At 39.3% G+C, this 23889-nt stretch overlaps 1 long non-coding RNA gene across 2 annotated transcripts in view; it reads right to left on the bottom strand.

The window, feature by feature from the left end:
- The window catches only part of LOC105545415, a 93166-nt gene that overhangs the window by 28200 nt on the left and 41077 nt on the right, over positions 1–23889 (bottom strand). The window contains exon 1 of one of the 2 annotated variants that reach the window (XR_001006915.1): positions 8208–8341. The exons of the other annotated variant lie outside the window; for it this stretch is intronic. This is a non-coding gene — a long non-coding RNA (uncharacterized LOC105545415). Of the gene's footprint in view, positions 1–8207; positions 8342–23889 lie in introns of those variants that run through there. 2 annotated transcript variants of the gene reach the window in all.

Consider the following 23889-nt stretch of genomic DNA (forward strand, 5'->3'; position numbering starts at 1 on the left):
AAGAAATCATCTGAAGATACAGAACTCACTGATGTTAGTAAGAGCAGAATAAAACACAGAATATTCTAGCACTGTAATTGTGGTGTGTAAACTACTTGTATGTTAAGTAGAGATATGAGTAGAAGATGAAATGATAAAATATAATAACTACAACAAGACATAGGCAATATAAAAAAACATAAATTGAAACAAAAAGTTAAAAAGAGGGAAAAAGTTAAAGTATAGATTTTTAAAATTAATTTTCTCTTTGCTTGTTTTGTTAGTTTGTTTATGCAAACAGTCATTGGGCCCTACTTGAGGGTGGAGGGTGGGAGGTAGCTGAGAATAGAAAAATTGCCTATCAGGTACTATGCTTATCATCTTGGTAACAACATACCATGTACACCAAACCCCCATGACATACAATTTATCCATAGAACCAACTTGCACATGTACCCCTAAAACTAAAACTAAAATTAAATTAAACTAAAATAGAGATAGCATATGATCCAACAATCCCACTGCTATGTATATACCCAAAAGAAAGGAAATCAGTATATCAAAGAGCTATTTGCATTCCTATGTTTATTGCAGCACTATTCACAATAGCCAAGATTTGGAAGCGAGCTCAGTGTCCATCGACAGATGAATGGACTTAAAAAATTTGGTACATATACACAATGGAGTGCTACTCAGCCATAAAAAATCATGAGATCCTGTCATTTGCAACAACATAGATGGAACCAGAGGTCATTATGTTAAGTGAAATAAGCCAGGCACAGAAAGACAAACTTTGCATGTCCCCATCCTCACTTATTTGTGGGAGCTTAAAATTAAAACAATTGAACACATGGAGACAGAGAATAAAATGATGGTTACTAGAGGCTGTGAAGGGCAGTGACGTGGGGTACTGGGAATGGTTAATAGGTACAAAAAATAGTTAAAATGAATAAGATCCAATATTTGATAGCACAACAGGGAGACTATAGTTAATAAGAAGTTAATTGTACATTTTAAAATAATTGAAAGAGTATAATTGGATTGTTTGTAACTCAAAGGATAAATGCTTGTGGTGATGAATATCTTGTTTACCATGATGTGATTATGCATTGTATATCTATACCAAAATATCTCATGTACTGCCTATAATTATATATACCTACTATATGCTCACAAAAATTAAAAATTTTAAAGGATTAAATACGGCCAGGTGCGGTGGCTCATGCCTGTATTCCCAGCACTTTGGGAGGCCAAGGTGGGCGGATCATCTGAGGTCAGGAGTTCGAGACCAGGCTGATCAACATGGAGAAACCCCATCTCTACTAAAAGTACAAAATTAGACAGGCATGGTGGCACATGCCTGTAATCCCCACTACTCAGGAGGCTGAGGCCAAAGAATCACTTGAGCCTGGGAGGTGGAGGTTGTGGTGAGCCGAGATCAGGCCATTGCACTCCAGCCTGGGCAACAAGAATGAAACTGTTTCAAAAAACAAAGAAAAAGGTTTAAATACTTAAAAAAAAACGCCTTACTAAAGAAGATATACAGATGGCAAATAAGCATAGGAAAAGATGCTCTATATCCTGTGCCATGAATAAAATGAAAACTAAAATGAGATACCTCTCTATACCTAATAGAATGGCCAAAATCCAGAACACTGACAACACCAAATGCTGGCAAAGACGTAGAGAACAGGAGCTCTCATTCATTGCTGGTGGAATTCAAAATACCTCCACTTTGAAAGGCAATTTGGAAGTTTCTTAAAAAACTAATCATACGATCATAAGATCCAGCCACCATGCTCCATGATTTTTACCCAAAGGAAGTGAATACTTATGTCAACATAAAAACATGCACATGGATATTGATAGCAGCTTAATGTACAATTTGCAAAACTTGAAAGCTACCAAGATATCCTTCAATGAGTGAAGGGATAAACAGTGCTAAATCAAACAATGGAATATTATTCAGCACTAAAAATAAATGAGTTATCAAACTATGAAATGACATGAAAGAAACTTAAATGAATACTAATAAGTGAAAGAAGCCAATCTGAACAGACTATATACTGTATGATTTCAACTATATTATATTCTGGAAAAGGTGAAACAATAGACAGTAAAAAGATCAGTTGTTTCCAAAAGTTAGGGGAGACAAATAGGTAGAGCACAGACTTTTAGGACAGTGAAACTGCCTTATATGATATTGTAATGATAAATACATGTTATACATTTGTCCAAACCCATAGAATGTACACCACCAAGAGTCAACCCAAAGGTAAACTATGGACTCTGGGTGATAATGATGTAGGTTCATCCACTGTAACAAATGTGCTACTCTGGCGAGGGATGTTGATAATGGGTGAGGCTATTCATGTGTGGCAATAGTGGCATATCAGAAATCTCTGTATCATCTAATCATTTTTGCTGTGAACATAAAACTTCTCAAAAGAAGTCTGTTAAAAATCTATTGAATGTCTGAAAAAAGAAAATACAATTAGCATTAACTGCTGTATTAGTCAGGATTCTCCAGAGGGACAGAACTAATAGGATATACATATATATATATATGAGTTTATTAAGGAGTATTAACTCACATGATCACAAGATCCCATAATAGGCCATCTGCAAGCTGAGGAGCAAGGAAGCCAGTCCGAGTCCCAAAGCTGAAGAATTTGGAATCTGATGTTCCAGAGCAGGAAGCATTCAGCACAGGAGAAAGATGTAGGCTGGAAGGCTAATCCAGTATAGTCTTTTCATGTTCTTCTGCCTGCTTTTTATTCTGGCTGTGCTGGGAGCTGATTAGATTGTGCCCACCCAGATTAAGGGTGGGTCTGCCTTTCCCAGCCCACTGACTCAAATGTTAATCTCCTTTGGCAACACCCTCAACAGACACACCCAGGATCAATACTTTGCATCCTTTAATCCAATCAAGTTGGCACTCAGTATTAACCATCACAACTGTGTGCCATGCCTCTGAGTAACCATTCTTGAGGACTCTTTTGTAGTCATGCTCACAAGATAATGACTATTTGTGTTTCATTTTGAAACTTCGTAAAGAGACGTCAGACAGTGATAAGGATCCAAACAACCAGCAGATTAGACAAGACATATTTTTTTTCTCTTATTGTTTAGAGACAGGGTCTCACACTCACCCAGGCTGGAGCACAGTGGCTACCACAATTCACTGCAACCTTGCACTCCTGGGCTCAAGCGATCCTCTACTTCAGTTTCTGAAGCAGGCAGGACTACAGACTCATGCCACCACATCCATTAACTTTTTAGTTTTTTGTAAAGATGAGGTCTTGCTATGTTGCTCAGGCTGGTCTCAAACTCCTGGCCTCAAGCAATCCTCCCACTTTGGCCTCCCAAAGTGCTGAGATTACAGGCATGAGCCTCTGTACCTGGCCTTAGACAAGAAACTTTCTATTCACACTTGCTACTCCTAATTAAGCATCTTTTTTTTTTTTTAAGACTGCTATTTCCAGTGTTATATATACAATTGCAAAATTAACACCTATGTAAAGAACTGCCAATGACCTTACATAACCCACTGGTAGACTGGGGAGCAATCTCTGCAGGCCTTCTCCCTTGGATTACGAAATTCCCTTAACAAACCGTGATACTACTGATGTACCAGTCATCACTGAAAGATGTTTTCCAATGGGGCTAAAATATTTACACTGACCTAACTACTTGTAATACTATTTAATCTTCCTTGGGGGCCAATTTGCCACAGCCACCTATGGTGAAAGGTACAGCCAGTGACTGTAAGAGAGAATCAAGCAGAAATATAACTAGGAATGGAATCCACGAATGGTTTCATTGAATCCATGGACCAGATGGCTGCCCGTCATCCAGTCAGAAAAGAGTTAGGGTTAGACAGTTTCAAAATATAATCTGGTAGGCTATGAGCAGAACTGAAAATACAATTTAATTCCACTGAGTTCTATCTTTGGGAATAGCTAGGGGTCATTTACTGGTACATCCTTGGTGAATTATTAAGGGTTACTAAATAAACTAAACTTAGTATATTGCCTGAATTTACCAAGAATTTATTCTACATTTTCCTAAAATGGCTTAGTGCCAAGCAATACTTGCCAATGTTCAAAAGCTCCCACTGGACATGCCCCACATATAAATAGAATTCCTGCAAATTTTTAGAAAGGGTACTTAGGGAGGAGCCTCACCACTGTTGATTTGAGTTGGTCAGGTTTTTAATCACTGTTAATTTTCCTTTTTAATTATAAATTCCTCTTAGTTTTGCATCTTCATTATGGATTTAGTTTGTGCAGGGTTGTTCAGTTAATAACAACTACTATTTGAGTGTTTAGTCCAGGCCCTAGGCTGAGATCTCTACATGTTCATTTGTCGTTCTTAACACCCTTTTGAGACAGATAATATCATCCTCATTTTACAGATGAGGAAACTAAGGCACAGAGAAATTAGACAACTTGCCTATGATCATACAGCTAGACACTGCAGAACCAGGACCCAAATTCAGGGATCTTCACTGTAGGTCAGAAGTCAGCAAACTGTTTCTGTAAAGGGCCAGATACTAAATATTTGGGGCTCTGTAAACTGTAGAGTCCCTACTGAACTATGTTGTTGTAGCCCCAAAGCAGCCTTAAACATTACATAAACAAACCGGTATGACTGTGTTCCAATAAAACTTTACAAAAACAGACAGTAGACAGGATTTGGTCTCTGGGCCACAGTTTGCTGACTCTTGCTCTAGATGCCTTGCTGTTAACCACTATGGCAATAATATTTGCCCTCTTAGGTTTCAGTGAAACACATATACAGACTAGGAAACTAAAATGCTCCAAGAGCTATATACTGAGACACAAAGGCATTGCAATTCAAATATTAATCAACTGTGCCTTTATTGATAAAGAAGATATGAAATGTATGCCTGTACATTCATTGCTGATGTGAAGAACTTTTGCTTGCCTTTTTTTAGCTGCAAATTATTTGATTACCTAAACTTGTATTGTAGCATTCTAGAATGTAAAATCTATACATAAGCTTACTATTTTAAAGTAGGCATAAAATCCACATATTTTGGGCCTCAATGCTTTATATAATCTAGTTTGAACACTTAAAGTAGAGAGTCAAGAGGTCTTTTGAACCACGGGGCTGGCTATAGTCCAAAAATGTTTGAGAGCCATCACTCTGAAGAAATGAGTAGGAAAACTTCTGGGGCCAAATCATATCTTGGAGGAGATCCAAAATGGCAACAGCAAGGAGTGAGGGCATTTTATACTCAGCAATAGTTTAACACAATGGTTCCTGTTAAGGGCTAAATGGTGTTACCCAAAAATTCATGTTTGAAGACCTAATCCCCATGTGACTATATTTGGCGATAGGGCCTTTACAGAGATAATTAAGGTTAAATGAGATCACCGGGTTGGGGCCCAAATCCAATAAGACTGATGTCCTTCTAAGAAGAAGAAAGGACACCAGAACTAACACTTTGCCCATGAATACACAGAGAAAAAGTCATGTGAAGACACAGAAAGAAAGTAGCCATCTACAAGACAGGGAGAGGGGCCTGACCAGAAATCAACCCTCTTGGAACTTTGATATTGGACTTCCAGCCTCCAGGATTGTGAGAAAATACATTGTTATTTAAGCCATTCAGTCCATGTTATTTTGTTATGGCAGCCAGAGCAGCCCAATACAGTATCCAACTTTTGAATGCAAAAAATTATATGAACTTCCACAAACTTTTAGTTATTCTATCTTCATTAACTGTTGACTGAAATGATATATAAATACATATATACACACACAAATAACTAGATATAATGAATTCAGCAATACTTATATGTTACTAATCATAACAACATATAAATATATTTGTGGGAAAAAGTTGTATACATATTTGGGAGATTTGATTTTATTCAGGTTCAGATAATACTTGATATTAATGTGTTTTCACAGTCCACACCCTTACAACAGTTACTCCATTGACTTCTTGGGATCCTCAGTCTTTGGGGTAGGAATCATCTATTCCCCACCCCTTTTAAGTCTAGCCATATTAGGATTAACTTGGGCTCAGTTCCTCTTCTGAAGCTGCTTCTCTTGATAGAGGACATGGCACACACACACCCAGAATAAAATGTGTCAGTCACAGTTTGAGTAAATGATCTAATTGCAGGGATCCCATGAGCCAGGACAGATTTTCAGGCCAGGAAAAAGTCATGGCAGCAATGGGATTAAAAGCTGACCGACCTATTGGTGTCTGTCTTACTACCCAACCGTCTTATTTGCCTGAGACTAGAAGCTCATCAGGAAGAAGCATCAACACCTTCATCTTAAACCTCTTTCTATATCCCTTATGGAATTTATAATTGTACAAGCTTAATTAACATTGTTTAACAAAAGAGGGGTCCAAACCAGGTGTTTCCAAACCTGGCTCATCATCAGTGTTTTTAAAACTGGGGGTGACCAATCCTACCCCGTGCATGTCTAAAGGGTAGAGAGATTGGAGTACCTGCATTTTTACTATACTTCCTCTGTTAATTCTGATGTAGCCATTTTAGCACCATTTCTCAGATTTGCATTTGATAACTGTGTTAGATGAATACAGCCAATGGCCTCAATTAATGGTCACCCCATATCCTCCCCCTTTGCCCTGTAACTTTATGGTGTCATGCCACTGTGACTCTGAGCTTGCCCCAAGTGACTTGTTTTGACCAACAGAATTTCAGCAAATTTGATGCAAGGAGAGACTTGGAAAAGTGCTTGCCTGCATGTCTCCATTTTCTCTCTTCAACCCCTGTCACTGCAATGAGACTATCCAAGGCTAGCCTGGTGAAAGGGTATGAGAAACACATAAAATAGGACTGAGTCATCCCAGCTAAGGCCACACTAGACCAGTCATCCTCCAGCCTACTCACCAGCTGGCTGAAGATACATGAGTAAACCCAATTGAGATCAATCAAGACCATTTCAGAGAGCAGTATCAACCAGTGAACTGCAGACTTGAGAGAAATAATAAATGGCTATTATTTTAAGCTACTAAGGATTGGGGTGGTTTGCTCCACAGCACAGCTAATTAATACAACAACCATGATGCAGACCGACTGGAGGGATGGAGCATCTAAACCAAAGTCAGAGACTTGTAGAAATCTTCAATGTCTATTGCACAAGATGGTATTAAAAAGAAGAAAGGATTTTCCAAGGTCAGGTATATGAGAAGTGCCAGGTTACAGTTTAGTTTAGTTGGTTTCCTTGTGTATTCCAAAGAAACAGCATGTAAGCAATCTTTCCCAAATTTATTTGACCACAGAACCTTCTTTATCCCCCACTCCCAAACTAAGAATCATACAAAATGAATATTCCATAGAGCATACACGTTGGGACATTATTTAAGATAAATTGGTCTTCATCCTGCTTCAATGTTGTTCCAAGGGGTAGAACTGAATTTAAGGCATTGTAATTATAGGGAGAATTGGGATTACACATATTCAGGCAAGGGTTTGTCAACTATGAGAATTATCCAAAGATGAAACTGCTGGCCTTGTGAAACGGTGACTCCAAACCCCAAGACTGAAGGTATTCAAAGAGAGAGAAATCTGAAATTTAGAGGATTTGGGTGGTGACAAGTTACCTTCCTTGAAATCTTTATTCCCCAATAGCATGACAAAGGCTTCTGATTACTTCTTTCAGTTCTAAGTGGTGTAACAGTTCATTTTATGTGTCAGCTCGGCTAGGCTACGGTGCCCTCTTGTTTGGTTAAACACTAGTCTAGATGGGATGTGAAGGTATTTCGTAGATGTGATTAACATTTGTAATCAGTAGATTTTTTAAGTAAAGCAGATTATGCCCCATAATATGGGTGGGTCTTATCTAATCAGTTGAGGGCCTCTTGACAACTGAGGCTTCCGACAGAAGAAAGAATTCTGCTTCAAGACTGCAACATAGAAATCCTGTGAGTTTCTCTCCTGCCCTGCCCTGTGGATTTTGAACATACCAGACCCCATAATTACGTCAGCAAATTCTTTAAAATAACTAGAATAATTCTTTTTCTCTCTCTGCCCTACCACATGTATGTGTGTGTGTGTGTGTGTGTGTGTGTGTGTGTGTGTGTATATATATATCCTATTGGTTTTGTTTCTCTGGAAAACCCTGACTGATACAAGTAAATATCAAACATCATTTATATTTTATCACAATCCTAGACTAAAATACGCAGCAGTTCTACCCTGCTTCCTAATACTTGCCTTGGAATCAGAGTGTTAGGTTTCCCAGATTTCCCGTGTGGTTCCTCTAAGGACTCTTGCGGGTAGCCATCAGAGAACCAGAACTCCTAATTGCATTATTGTGGTAGCCAGGAGGTGATATTTCTCATATTCCCTTTTTAAGAAGGGCAGATTTTATGAGTCACCTTGGGTGGCATAGCAATTTTGCAGCTGTGTAGTGTTTGTAAGAAACTGACAGTCCCTCATGAACCACAGTGACCCAACTTGGCAGGGCCCCAGCACCTATTTATGGCCTGAAATACGGGGGAAGAGGTCACAGGAGGAGGTTCTCTCTCTTGGAATTGAGCCAGACAGATGGTAACACTCTAGGTCAGAGTTAACACAGTCTGATTCACTGTAACGTGTTCTCTGAATGACTTCCTAGGAGCCTAACTGAACTACTACAAATCCAGTGTTGATATCCAGTATTTAGCCGAAGATTTAAAAAATTTAAAAGATTTTAAAAATTTAGAAAAAGATTTAAAAAAATAAAATAAAAGAGAAGAACAATAATAAAAAAGTAGGCTTTAAGAGAAATAAACAAAAAATACCAAGTGTAGCCCAGTGATAGTGGGAATACAGACCTGGAACAACCCACTTGTTCAGTTAGATGCTCTGTTCACGTTACTCAGAAGATCTCTCACACTGCAGCCACCGTCAATAGTAGCTAGTGCCTTGAGGACAAACTCTTGTTTTTCCTTGCCTAGTTCAATACCTAGCACATACAAGGAGCTTAAAAACTATTTACCGAGTGATTGAGCTACTAAGGACATAGAGCCCTTCACATCCTGTAGCTATTAAGCCAGGATTGTTTTTCATCCTGTCATTGAGCTTCACAAGCCCAGTATGATCCAGCACCTGAGAATATTTCTTTCTAAACTAGCCCTGATACATGTGTGCAGTTTCTGGGTTCTTAAAATCTTTAGAACTAAAGTCCTTATATTTGGGTACTGTGTTTGTATTCGTTTGCTAGGGCTGCCAAAACAAAGTACCATACACTGAGTGGCTTAAACAATAGAAATTTATTTTCTCACAGTCGTGGTGGCTAGAAGTCTGAGATTAAGGTGTTGGCAGGGTCGGTTTCTTCTGAGGCCGCTGTCTTTGACTTGTGAATAGCCACCTTCTCTTTGTATCCTCACATGATTTTCCCTCTGTAACTGTCTGCATCTTAGTCTCATCTTCTTAGAAGGACACCAACCACATTGGATTAGGGCCCACTCTAATTATCTCATTTTATTTCATTATCTCTTTAAAGATCTGTCACCAAATTTAGTCACATTCTGAAGTACTAGGGCTTAGGAATTTGACATACACACTTAGGAGGGTCACAGACACATATACACACACATATAAGATACATATAATAGATCTATAAATCTTCTCACAGCTTTAAGGTCAGAAAGGGAATGTCTTTACGTCTATTCTATCTTAATATCTTTTCTCTGGCTGCATACTTAGAACCCTCCTATAAGTGTGAAGGAACAAAAACTATAGTATACAATCTCTGTATCTTTCCTCTAATAATTAAACTAACTTTAATCTAATTAATTGATTTCTTTTACATGTATCTCAAATTTTTATTTCCTCTTTGTATTAAGCTGTTCTTGCATTGCCACAAAGAAATACCTGAGACTGGGCAATTTATTTAAAAAGGGGTTTAATTGGCTTAGAGTTCTGTAGGTGTACAGGAAGCACAGCAGCATCTGCTTCTGGAGAGACCTCAGGAAGCTTCCAATCACGGCAGAAGGCAAAGGGGGTGCAGGCACGTCCTATGGCAGGAACAGGAGCGAGAGAGAGTGGAGGTGGGAGGTGCCACACACTTTTAAAGGATCAGATCTTGCCAGAATTCACTGTCACGAAGACAGCACCAGGCCATGAGGGATTCATCCCATGACGAAACACCTCCCACCAGGCCCTACCTCCAGCACTGGGGTTTACAATTCAACATGAGATTTGGGCAGCAATAAATATCCAAACCATATCACTCTTAGAATTCTTATAAGCTGAAAGAAACAGAAACACAGGAGTCTAGAAGTGGCCCACAGAGAAGTTATTATGTCCTGAGCTCCTTGAGAACAGGCTGGGTCTTATGTCTGTGTACTGTGAGCATATACTACATTACCTGGCATGGAATGGTTGTTCTAAAAATATATAGGTAAATGATGTATGCAGGAAACAAACCTCATGCTAGGTTCCTAGTTTTATGTTCCAGAATCACATTTGCCCCCTAAGCAATGTTAACATATGCTGACTTACGTTGGCCCACTGCACCCTTAACTTTTTAAAACACATTTATATATAATTACTTATTTCCTGGTGTTTCAACAGACTTGTTTGCAGCCATTTATGTTAAAACAAAAGATAAATGTCTGCAGAGTATTATCTACACATAAACAAACCCCTAATAGCATCAATCTGCGAGACAGCATTGTCCCATTCAGAGATGAACTTCACTGAAACATACACTGATTGTCACTCATGGAGCTCCCCTTACTCCCCATTGCTAAGAGAGTGTATTCAAGAGTCACAAAGCTGTCAGGGTCAGCCTTGTATCTGACCTTGGCTTTGCCCTGGCCAAAGAGGCAGCACTAAGAGGCAAGTGTGGGAACTTGGTTAATCTTCAGCGCCTTTCTTGTTTAATACTATCAAGGTATTCCTGTAATGGGCCAGTAATCCATTGATAAGGAGACTTTGTTGCTGAAAATCTTGAAAATAGAATGTCTAACATTCTATATCTGACCTGTGGCTGATTATTTAACTCTGATCCTTGAATGAATTATTCTGATCTGGTTAACCTCCTATCTTCTGTCTCTGGACCCAGACTACCTATCGTCTAGATCCTGTTATGACATGGTTGTCTATCTGCAAGGGGGATGTGGAAATAAATAATAATTACTACAACACAGTGACTAATCAGCAAGTTGGTTTATATTTGTTCATTCAGAAAAAAAAAAAAAAAAAAAAAGTAAACTAGTTGGGCATGGTGGCTCATGCCTGTAATCCCAGCACTTTGGGAGGCTGAGGCAGTTGGATCACTTGAGGTCAGGAGTTCGAGACCAGCCTGGCCAACATGGTGAAACCCCATCTCTACTAAAAAAAAATACAAAAATTATTTGGGTGTGGTGGTGCATGCCTGTAATCCCAGCTACTCAGGAGGCTGAGGCAAGAGAATTGCTTGAACCCAGGAGGCGGAGGTTGCAGTGAGCCAGGATTGAGCCACTGCACTCCAGCCTGGGTGACTGAGTAAGACTGTCTCAAAAACAAACAAAAACTAAACTTATTATTCTCCCTATTGAGACTGAGGAATCTTGATTAATAGATACATAGATGGGTCACAACTTAATTTCTTGAAAAAAATCATTATCAGCTGTAAACCAGCTATAACCTAATGATTCTGTCCTCCCATTAAACATCAATGACCAAATCCTGGAATGCCACTTGCCAGCACTCACTAGCGTTGCCATATAGTTCCACATCACTAGGTGGGGTTAAAAGTGTGATATGATGAACACTGAACTCAGAGTCATAAGGACAAAAGTTCAAAACTCAGCTCCATAGTAGCTGTATTCTCTCAGCAAGTTACTGAGCCTGCTTTCTCAGTTCATCAGATCAAAATACCAGCATCTAACCCATAAACGAAGTGCCACAAGGATTAAATAAGATAAGGAATTATTCCATCAATTAGTCAACATATATTTACCGGGGCATATTAAGTGCCAGGCACTGTTCTGGGACCTAGGGAGAACATCTGTGTGAACATCCTGGTGGGACTTTTATGTTAGTAGGGGTAGAGGAAGTGATGGAATGGACGATAAATGAGCAAGGCAAAGAGAGATGATGAGTAATACAGTCTGGGGATAGGAGTCTGTTATTTTATTAATAGGGTGACCAGGGAAGGCTTCTCCAATGAGAGAACATGTACAGAGCTTAGAATGAGGTGCAGGAATGAAGTGTACATGTATGAGAGGGAAAGAACTTCCCTATCCCCTAGAGAGAAGAACAGGCACAGATGACCCAAGGCAGGAACATGTGGAGGAAGACCAGTATAGAGGAAACAGAGTGAGCAAGGGGGATGTTTGAAGATGATGTCAATAAGTTGGCCTTATGTCATCTAGGGTCTTGTAACTAATGAATGGATATTGGATGTTATTCTCTCATAGGAAGCACATAGATGATCAGAGCAGCAGATATGAACATATGTGTGTTTTAAGGGAGCACTCTGGCTGCTGTGTTGAAAAAGATCAATAGACAAGGCTGGAAGTAGGGAGCCCACTGAGGAAAAGATGGAGGTCTAGGTGAGTAAGACTGGAGGCCTGGACTAGAGTTGCAGTCTGGAGATGGGGAGAAGTGGATGGGATCGGGATTTTTTTTAGATGGAGCCACTAGGATTTGCTAATATATCCGATGTGGATATGAGATAAAGCACATGTACATAGTGTTACTCGGTACCTGCTGATTTGGGGACTCTGCAGACAGGCATCCTTCTTAAGAATGTAGATGTAAAGAAGTTAGATTGCACCTAGGCATAAACTCTAAGATCAGGACACAATGGCTCATAACCAAGGTCTGCAGTGTCACCTTAACAGGACAGCCCAATTCCTCTGCCAATAGGATGAGGCCTCAAAGGTTTTAATATAGGTAAAGAAGGCATGTGTCAGCCAAATGAGGGTTTCCCAGACATGGAAACATATAAAAAAAGAAAAGTATAGAGGCAGAAGCTGACTATACCTTTCCAAATACCATCTGGAGGATGGGAGCATTTGCCAAGTGATTTCATTTATTATGTTTCCATTGGCACGACCATCTCTATGGTAAGGATTGATATAGGAAATTACAGCTAAATGACTTCAAGTATCCTAGACCTTTGGCAAGATAAGCCTTATTGTGGAGACAGATGCTGATTGCTTGGTAAGCATGGCAGGCAGTAATAAGGGAAACCTGGCTGGTACTATCACAAAAGTCCAGCAAATGGCTATTAACAGGAGAGAAGTCAACAAATCAAGAAATCATTGTTCGTTTGGCCAAGTGAAAGAATTGTAGTCAAACATAGGTTCTTTCTTCTATTGAAGCCTGATCTGTATCATCACCTCTAAATTAAAGGACAATAAGACTTGTCATGTAAAGACGTGTTTCAATAAGAAAGCACTGTAATCATTATTTTCAACCTTGGTGCTAGGCAGTAAAGAACCTAGTGGATTATTTTCAATGACTGAAATACCAACATTAAATTTTGTTATCTCTTGCATAATTCAGTAGAAAAAAAATTGTTCCTACTAACCGACCCTAGAAAATACTGAAGTGTTTGTTAATGCATGAGATTTATCAGCTTTTAGACAAAAATCATTCCACATAAATGATATTTCAAATGATTGATTACAACCCACAGACACACCAATACTTTAGGTACATTGACAAAAATAATTCTAAAATAGATTACACTCGTCCTTGCCCTCTTAAACAAAGGACACTGAAGATAGTTCCTAGAGACTCAGAATCATTACTGTGAACATTAGTCATCATGATGCTCACAAGAACCACTGACCTCCATAGAGTGATATGTCCCCGCACTAAATGGTCAGTCTTAAAAATAAAGCTGGGCGCAGTGGCTCATGCATGTTATCCCAACACTTTGGGAAGCCGAGGCAAGGGGTTGAGGGAAGGGGTGGTGGTGATTGCTTAAGTCCAGGAGTTTAAGGCTATGGTGAGTTCTGCACTCCAGTCTAGGTGACAGAGGAAGATCCTGTCTTTAAAAAACAAAAAACAAAACTTAAAAAAAATAGATAACAATTTTTCTTTGGTCCTTCCCTAGCAAACAACAACTTTCTTTTGATTGCTATTGTTATGTCTGACTTTGCAGGGGGTGCCCCCAAATTCACATGTCGAATCCCTAACCCAATGTGATGTATTTGAAGGTGAGGCTTTGGGGAGGTAATTAGGGACCAATGAGGTCATGAGAGTGGGGCCTCTATGCTGGCGTAGTGCCCTTATAAGAAGAGACATGCAAGAGCTCACCCTTGTTCTCTCTCTGTGTGCACATACCTAGCAAAGGCCATGCAAGAAGGGGGTCATCTGCAAGACAAGAAGAGAGCCCTCACCATAAACCTGAATTGACCAGCACTTTGATCTTGGACTCCTAACCTCTAGAGCTATAAGAAAAAAAAAAAAATTCTGTTGTTTAAGCTACCCAGTCTACAGTATTTTGTTATGGCAGCCTGACCTGACTAGACATAGGGTGACTGCATTTCATTTCTGATTCACTGCTTCTAATCTCCTGTGAACTGCTTAATTAAATTTTGCTTAAAATAAACATTTAGATATGTTCCATGGGTGCTGTTTCATTTATTTTGACTGTTTAGGTGTCTTCATTGTCCACTTTCAAATTCCAAGTTAAATCCTGGCATTTGGAAGTTCAGTATTTACATTTGTTTTCTAGGCTGCTAATAACTAAAAGCTGTTTGGCAAAGTTAACAACGCAGACCATGATTTCTGTTTTTTGTTTTTAACTTAAGGAAAAAGAGAAAAGTCTTCAATTGTTCCTCACATCTGAGTTAGGAGAAGAATCTTGAAGCCCTCTCAAATTCAAAAAGAGTTCCCTTTGAGAAATCATAATTATATTCTGACTGTTAATGTTTTTGGTGTGAATGGTTGAAAGATGGGGGCAGGTGAAACAAACAGAAAATGCATATGCTAGCATTTATTTTATCTTCAGGGATATAGTTAAGATGATATTTTTAGATGCTAGCCCTTCTTCAGAGTATGAGAGTATTTGGGAGCAAGGGATGATTGTTGCTTATGAAACCTCTGGAATAATAAAAGTAATTAGTATGCAGTTCACATCAAACCTATAATTACTGTGGTTGGGTGACAAGATATGCATAAACTGCAAAAGACTATTATTCTCAGAGTAAATAATGTGACTTCTGACCAGTTTTAACATTTGCTGTAGGGAGAAGAAGCTAGAAGCTTGTGGGGGTGGAGGATGGGGTGGGGGAAGGCTGAACTGTTTTTCTAAGATTTTCGCAGTTGGCTTAACAATGAGCGGCTAGGACACTTAACAGAATGGGGTCAAGGAATATCTGATGAGGACCCTGCTAAGGAGATGAAATTTTAAGATTGCCAATTGCTAACAAGGTGCTGAGGAGAAAAAAAAAGTACTTTGTGAGTAATGACTTGTTATTTCATGTACATTTTATGCCACGTATATATTATTGAGGGTTTCAGGATATAAGAGAGGAAAGGAAATGGAGCTTAGTTATAAAGCAAATAAAGAGACCATTTACTGATTTCAACTTCCACCTTTGGAGCACAGCCAAGTGTGTCATGTGGGTAATATATAAAATGAATACAAATATTCTATGGGCCAGGGGCTAGAACTTTAGGAGTGGCAATTGAAAAATTTAAAAAGCCAAGAAGAAAATGATTTGACTCTCCCTTGTCTATCTCATAAGCACAGGTTCCTAGGTAGTGCAGTTAGATGTCTAATATCCCTCTCCCCAGCAAATTTTACAACCTGGCTAAGCATAATAGCTAGAGACAGTAAGGCAGCTAACAAATGTTTGTGTAAAAAATAGCTATATTTGTAAGACAGTTTACTAAACACTATCACCTAAATTATTACTATAGCCTCCTAAGAGAGAATGCATTATTCTTCCCAATCCACAGATGAGGAAGGCAAAACTCAAAAAGTTGAGTTCTTTGCCCAAGATCAAACAGCTTAAAAAGGGATCAAAGAGAGGTTTCAAACTCACACCTGCCTCTAAATTCAACACTCTTTCCAATGACTGTTCGAAGACAGTACACACCAAATAAAGAGGCGTATTGATCCTACAGCCCTGGGCTTGAGCACAGCCTGGCAGCACAATAAATATTAGCTTCAGAGTAACAATTCACATCCAAATAATTGGTTTCATACTCTACCTTACATTCCTAACTTATTTCAGATACCTAAGTCTACCCAAAAGTACCATGACATCCTGGCTGAGAAAGAGCATCTCATTATACACCCCATCATGCACCCTTTTCACTGGGAAAATATGTATTTGTTTACAAGCTTTCTGACTGTAATCCATTGCACAACTCTCAATCGATGGTCTGTGGGCAGCACCTGAAAGACAGAGCTTATTTGCAATGAATGACAGAGTAATTTCTAGTGATGCTTAAGCTTATGGACCAGCAAGACCAAATGTGTTAAGTGAGATTGAAAATGCCACCACATCGAATGGTTTTGAAAGTTTTTCAAAGTTTTAAGACTTTCCAAAGCATGAGCAAGAATCACCAAATTACTCATCTATGCCAGTAGTTTGCACTGAAAATAATTTCAGAGGCTACTATTACATGGTAATTCTGACCCAAGATTTTATTTTCCAGAAATGTCTTATTTCAACTCTTTGATCCTATCTTCCACCTGGAGTATTCTGTATTCTATTCTACCACATGTCCTTTATAGCCAATTTATCTCACCTCCACCAAAAGGTCATGAGAATTTCAGGGGTTTCTTCCTTTCTTGAGTTGCAATAACCTCCTCATTTAAATCATTAAGTTTGACACTTAACAGGTGATCATCTGTAATTTCTTCACACATATAGTGTTTTATTTCTTGTCAAGGTAATACCTTCCCTAAGGATAAGGATTATGTATTGTAGACTTCATACTATAGCAAAACCCCACAGATGGATAAAGTAACTACACTAAGTCTTTAAAATAGTGGGAACATAAAGGGAACTGATTACACAGAGATAGAACAGTTGAGAAGCCAAATGGAGTATGGCAACCCACAAGATAGCAACAGTAGGAAGCCTCTACCATCCTTAGAGGTGGGGGAAGTAATGGAAAGAATGGGATTAGCATAACTCAGATGGCAGGGCCTTCCAGTAAGAGGTGGAACCATGAAGGAGACAGAGCTACTGTCTGAGAAACCACAGAAAACAAAAATAAGAAATGAGAATACCTTGACTTCTCTTCCCTGCTCTCACTCTCCAACTTTCTACCAGCACCTCTTTTTGGTCACATGTCCTTGGAAACCAAAGAGTGAGGGAGCTTCTATCTATGACACACATCAGAGAAGAAAAGGAGCAAGGACTAGATCTGAGTATAAACGAGCAATTTACAGAATGGTTGTCAATACATTCTCACAATAGATACAGATATAAATGAATCCAGATGCAAACATTGTATATTACAATTCAATTTTTCCCTTTAAAAATGATTACTATGAAAAACTGCAGGATGATAGACTGTTTAAGGAATGCATAGAACAGGCTTTTGCTTCTGGTAATGGTAGACTAGGAGATATGGACTAATTATCCTGCTGAGGATAACTAAGGATATACACACTCATATACATATACATATTCTACTTGACAGCATTAGAGAGCCAACACAATAGTAAAGATCCAATGTTTGGGATTTTCCTCTGGGGCGTTTTCCAATTCAGGAAGTGGTAGCCAAATGGATAGGTAGCACTTTTGGCAGTCTCATGGGGATAAAGTCACAAACGTTGGATTATTGGGCTTGGTAACAGAGCCTGGGTCACCCTAACAGTGTTGATCCAGATGTAGACCGGCTCTTCTAGGAACTTTAGTTCAGCTTTAAATCACCTTTATCCCTGAAATTGGATTACGGTGATTCTAGATGCAAGAACCACCAGACACTTAGAAGAAAACATAGAACCTCCCTGCAGAAAGAAATTATAGGCACAAATTATTTAAGCAAATACTTTTTCAATACAATGTCTGAAACAAAATAAAAGCAAGAAGCCAAGAACAAGGGACAGTAGAACCAACAGATAATGGAAATGGGCCCACAGTGGATCCAGATATTAGACTTTCAGGCATGAACTTTAAAATAACTACAGTCACTAAATATTGATAATTGCTGGAACTGGGTGATAAGGTCTTTCAGGTTCATATACTTTTCTCTCTACTTCAGTGTATATCATAATTTTTATATGGAAAATGAAAAAAAAAAAGTCTATAAGCCAATCCAAAGAGAATTTTAGTTGCTGCCTTTGCTGCTACCTCATCAAGAACACACTGAATACCGCTGCGTGGTGAAACACCATATCATCTCTCTGACATTCATTGGTATGGCATAAATAGCAACGAAATGTAGACTACATAAAAACATAACCATGTGTACTCTTTCAAGGAAATAAAAAGAATTCAGCCCAGATTATAAATTATTTCTTAAAGGACTTACAAGATTGGAAAATAGGTAAAAATTCTGTAATTGAAAAATACAATAGCCTGGGCGCGGTGGCTCATGCCTGTAATCCCAGCACTTTAGGAGGCCAAGGTGGGCGGATCACGAGGTCAGTAGATCGAGACCATCCTGGCTAACACGGTGAAACCCCGTCTCTACTAAAAATACAAAAAAATAGCCAGGCGTGGCGGTGGGTGCCTGTAGTCCCAGCTACTCCAGAGGCTGAGACCAGAGAATGGCGTGAACCTGGGAGGTGGAGCTTGCAGTGAGCCGAGATTGCCCTACTGCACTCCAGCCTGGGCAACAGAGCAAGACTCAGTCACCAAAAAAAAAAAAAGAAAAAGAAAAATACAAGAAACAAAATTAAGATGTCAGTGGATCATTTAGAGCAGTTTATATCACAGCTCAAGAGAGATTTAACGAACTAGAACTAGTGGACAGGATCAGAAAAAAAACCCTCAGATTTAAGCATAAAGAGACAAAAAGTTGGAAAATATTTTTAAAAGAAAGAAAGTAAGTGGGTAGTGAAAATAGTAAAAATCTCTAAGACACATCTGAAATACCGAAGGGAAAGGAGAGGAAGAATGACACCAAAACAACAGTTGAAGAAACATTAGCTGAGAATTTTCCAAAATGATGAAAAACAATGAATTGTGGGTTCAAGAAGTTTTATGAACTCCAAGCAGGTTAAAGAATCAGTTTAAAGGAAAAACTTTGAAGATAAGTTTTAGGCACATCATGGTAAAACTATTGAACCTCAGATATAAAGAGAGAACATTTAAACATAGCCAGAGTAAAAAGAAAATTGTTTTCTGTGATGGTTAATACTGAGTGTCAACTTGATTGGATTGAAGGATGCAATATTGATCCTGGGTGTGTCTGTGAGGGTGCTGCCCAAAGAGATTAACATTTGAGTCAGTGGGCTGGGGAAGGCAGACCCACCCTTAATGGGATGGGCCCCATCTAATCAGCCACCAGCGAATATAAAGCTGTCAGAAAAACGTGAAGCAACCAGACAGGTCTAGCCTCCCAGCCGGCATCTTTCTCCGTGGTGAGTGCTTCCTGTCCTCAAACATCAGACTGCAAGTTCTTTAGTTTTGGGACTTGGACTGGCTCTCCTTGCTCCTCAGCTTGCAGACAGCCTATTGTGGGACCTTGTGATAGTGTAAGTTAATACTTAATAAACTCCCCTATCTATCTATCTATCTATCTATCTATCTATCAATCAATCAATCATCTATCTCCTATTAGTTCTGTCCCTCTAAGAGAACCCTGACTAATATACTTTCAAAGAGGCAATGAGAACAATAGCCATCTTCTCAAACCATAAAAATCAAAGTTGAATGTCACTGGAATAATTTCTTCAAAGCAGTAGCCTTTTCGGGGCAGGAAGGAGTGACTGGGAGAACCTAAGAGGAGGACTTCTGGGCCTCTGTCAGTGTTTTACTTCTTGATCTGGGGTTGACTGTGATAACTCATTGTGCTAGTCATTGTTATGTTTTGTGCACTTTTATGTATGTTTTTAATAATTCACAATAATTTTAAAAAATAGATTGTGGTAGAAAGAATTCTAATTATTCAGTAATCATATAATAACTGTCATACTGCGCTAGCTCTATTTGAAAGCACACTATATTACATTGTAAAATTTTAGACTACAGAAGGAAAAGGCTGAATATTTGGGGAAAAAAAGTTTATGAGTTCCAGATTTATAATTAAAGCTAGTCTAACCTCATCTTTCTTATTTGTGATTTAAAAAAAAAAAAAGCCTGACTGTAATGACTGAATAAATCTGCCAATCACAAATATTCACATCAACAATATGTTAAAGATGCTTCTAAAGTGGGTAGTTGAGATGTTTGAAAGATATTGTTCTCTAAATCCTTAACTATCCGCCATCTATGCTCTTTGTATTGTTTGTCAAAAGGTAATAAACAAAAGGGAAAGACTAGGTCTTTTAATACCATCACAAATGTAGAGTAAAGCATCATTGGTTGTATTGTCTTAGATACTTTGCTTTTCTGTATAATAACTTTGCATGCTCTCAAAATTACAGGAATAGAAATGGATTGACATTATTCATTGCAGTGGTGGTAAGGCCATATCCATGCTGCCTGTTACACTCTCCAGGGTTGCCATGAAAACGTGAAGAGAAGCTAATTGCACATAGTAAGTGTTTTAATTGACAAGTACCTGACCATTACAGCAATTTCTACTTCCCAGAAGTATCCCAGCTGACATTGTTATAGAGTAGCAGAACTGAAAAAAGTGAGGCTAATTGGAGCAATTAATTAAAAACACACAATCAGTTTCCATGGCAGACTTTTTTTTTTTTTTTTAACTTCTTTTCCTCATTGCTTGAGGCCTGTGAGGGTTTTATTGAGTTTTACCACATTGGGGGTTGTCTGTGCTGATAATTAACAAGGAAAGACTGGAAAAACAGGGATTGAGCCTGCAGCCGAACCAGGTGAGAAGGTTTGGCCACTTTTCTCTCTGGCAAGCCAAAAACAGAGCAAAGACCTGAAGCCTAAATAGGAATTCAGGATGGGGTCTACATAAGAGCTGCTGAAACTGAGAATGTGGATAGCTCTTGCCAGATCCTTTATCTGTAAAAAAGTAAGAAAAGGATTACTTGTTTATTTCCCAAGAACATGGAGAAGACACTTCAACGATTATGGTGTTGGCAGAAAAGAACACTGCCCCTTGCAGCTGACCATTGCTGCTGCCCAGCCTAAGGTTGGGCTATTTCAAGATTTGGCAGCTGGCTTCTAGAATCAAATTTGATTTTCTCTTTCTCTCTTTCTTTCTTTCTTTCCTTTATTTGGCTGCACCTCTGAGTGATATGAAGGAATCAAAACATCTCTAAAAAGACATGAAGAGTCAAGAAAGGGACATATTCTCCTTTATTCACATCCCAGTCTCACAGAGACCTGACCCAGTTCTCACCTGAAAACATGCCTAGAACATGCCAATAAGCCTGGGGTACAGGATAAATCACAAAAATCTCTAATACATTTAAAATCAAGGTTGTCAGGCTGAAGCTTGCACCCAGTTACCTGGCCACAAAGGAAGCTGAAAGTGAATGAGTGAACTGAAAGTAAAAATCCTTATTAGTAAAACCCTTCTCTGGAAAAGGTCACCACTTGATTTCATGTGTCAGTCTGTAACACCTTCCAAAGCTTCGGACCTAAACACCATCACAATGGGCCTAGTAGTCAACATATTTGGGGAAAATAAACATTCAGTCTATAGCAATACTCATATTTCTAATGAATAAATTGTACAGATAAAGCTCTAGATTGACTGTAAGAACAAACTAGCAATCCTGAGAGGACCCACAGACCCTCTGAAGGAAGCGGACTGCTCCTGCAGGACCCAGGAGATACCCCAAATACTCCTTGGAGGCAGAAAGCCTTGGGCAAGTTTTCAAGCTGGTCTTCCCTGCACTTGGAAACAGACTTGGAAACAAAACATGCTCTTTTGGAGGGCATGGTGGGAGTGACACTGGCCCTTTGGTTTGCATGGGAGCTGGGTGAGGCCTGTGATTGCCAGCTTTCCCCCACTTCCCTGACAAACTGCATGACTCAGCAGAGGCAGCCATAATCCTCCTAGGTACACAACTCCAGTGACCTGGGAATCTCACCCCCATCCCCAACAGCAGTTGCAGCAAGACCTGCCCAAGGAGAGACTGAGCTCAGACACGCCTAGCCCCGCCCCCACCTGATGGTCCTTACCTACCCACCCTGGTAGGGCATATAATCTTGGGAGTTCTAGGACCCCACCCACTGCCAGTCCCTCTCCATACTACTACAGCTGATGCCTTCTGGAAAGGGCAACCTCCTGGCAGGAGGCCAACCAGCACAAAAATAGAGCATTAAACCACCAAAGCTAAGGACACTCAGTGGAGTTCATTGCATCCACCACAACCTCCACTGGAACAGGCACTGGTATCTGTGGCTGAGAGACCCATAGACAGTTCACATCACAGGACTCTGTGCAGACAACCCCCAGTACCAGCCCCAAGCCAGGTAGACTCACTGGGTGGCTAGACCCAGAAGAAAGACAACAATCACTGCAGTTCGGCTCACAGGAAGCCACATCCACAGGAAAACAGGGAGAGCACTATATCAAGGGAAAACCCTGTGGGACAAAAAAGATCTGAACAACAGCCTTCAGCCCTAGACCGTCCCTCTGACAGAGCCTACCCAAATGAGAAGGAACCAGAAAACCAACTCTGCTGATATGGTAAAACAAGGCTCATCAACAATCCCCAAAATTCACGCTAGTTCACCAGCAATGGATCCAAACCAAGAAGAAATCCCTGATTTACTTGAAAAAGAATTCAGGAGGTTAGTTATTAAGCTAATCAGGAAGGGACCAGAGAAAGGTAAAGCCCAATGCAAGGAAATCCAAAAAGTGATACAAGAAGTGAAGAGAGAAATATTCAACAAAATAGATAGCTTAAAGAAAAAAAAAAAAATTCAGGAAACTTTGGACACACTTTTAGAAATGTGAAATGCTCTGGAAAGTCTCACAGTAGAATTGAACAAGTAGGAGAAAGAAATTCAGAGCCCAAAGACAAGGTGTTTGAATTAACCCAATCCAACAAAGACAAAGAAAAAGAATAAGAAAATATGAACAAAGCCTCCAAGAAGTTTGGGATGACGTTAAACGACCAAACCTAAGAATGATCGGTGTTTCTGAGGAAGAAGACAATTCTAAAAGCTTGGAAAACATATTTGGGGGAATAATCAAGGAAAACTTCCTTGGTCTTGCTAGAGACCTAGACATGCAAATACAAGAAGCACAAAGAATACCTGGGAAATTCATCACAAAAATATCTTCGCCTACACACACTGTCATCAGGTTATCCTAAGTTAAGATGAAGGAAAGAACCTTAAGAGCTGTGAGATAGAAGCACCAGGTAACCTATAAAGAAAAACCTATCAGGTTAACAGCAGATTTCTCAGCCAGGACCCTACAAGGTAGAAGGGATTGGGGCCCTATCTTCAGCCTCCTCAAACAAAACAATTATTAGCCAAGAATTTTGTATCCAGTGAAACTAAGCATCATGCAGTCATTTTCAAACAAACAAACGCTCAGAGAATTCAGCATTAGCAAGCCACGACTACAAGAACTGCTAAAAGGAGCTCTAAATATTGAAACAAATCCTGGAAACACATCAGAACAGACCCTCTTTAAAGCATAAATCATACAGGATCTATAAAACAAAAATACAAGTTAAAAAGCAAAAACAAAAAAATCAAAGTACACAGGCAACAAAGAGCATGATTAATGCAATGATATCTCACCTTTCAATACTAACATTGAATATAAGGGCCTAAATGCTTCGCTTAAAAGATACAGAACTGCAGAATGGATAAGAACCCACCAACCAACTATCTGCTGCCTTTAGGAACCTCACCTAACACATAAGGACTCACATAAACTTAAAGTAAAGGGG

The sequence above is a fragment of the Mandrillus leucophaeus genome, unplaced genomic scaffold, assembly GCF_000951045.1.
Source record: "Mandrillus leucophaeus isolate KB7577 unplaced genomic scaffold, Mleu.le_1.0 Scaffold329, whole genome shotgun sequence".
Taxonomy (NCBI): Eukaryota; Metazoa; Chordata; class Mammalia; order Primates; family Cercopithecidae; genus Mandrillus; species Mandrillus leucophaeus.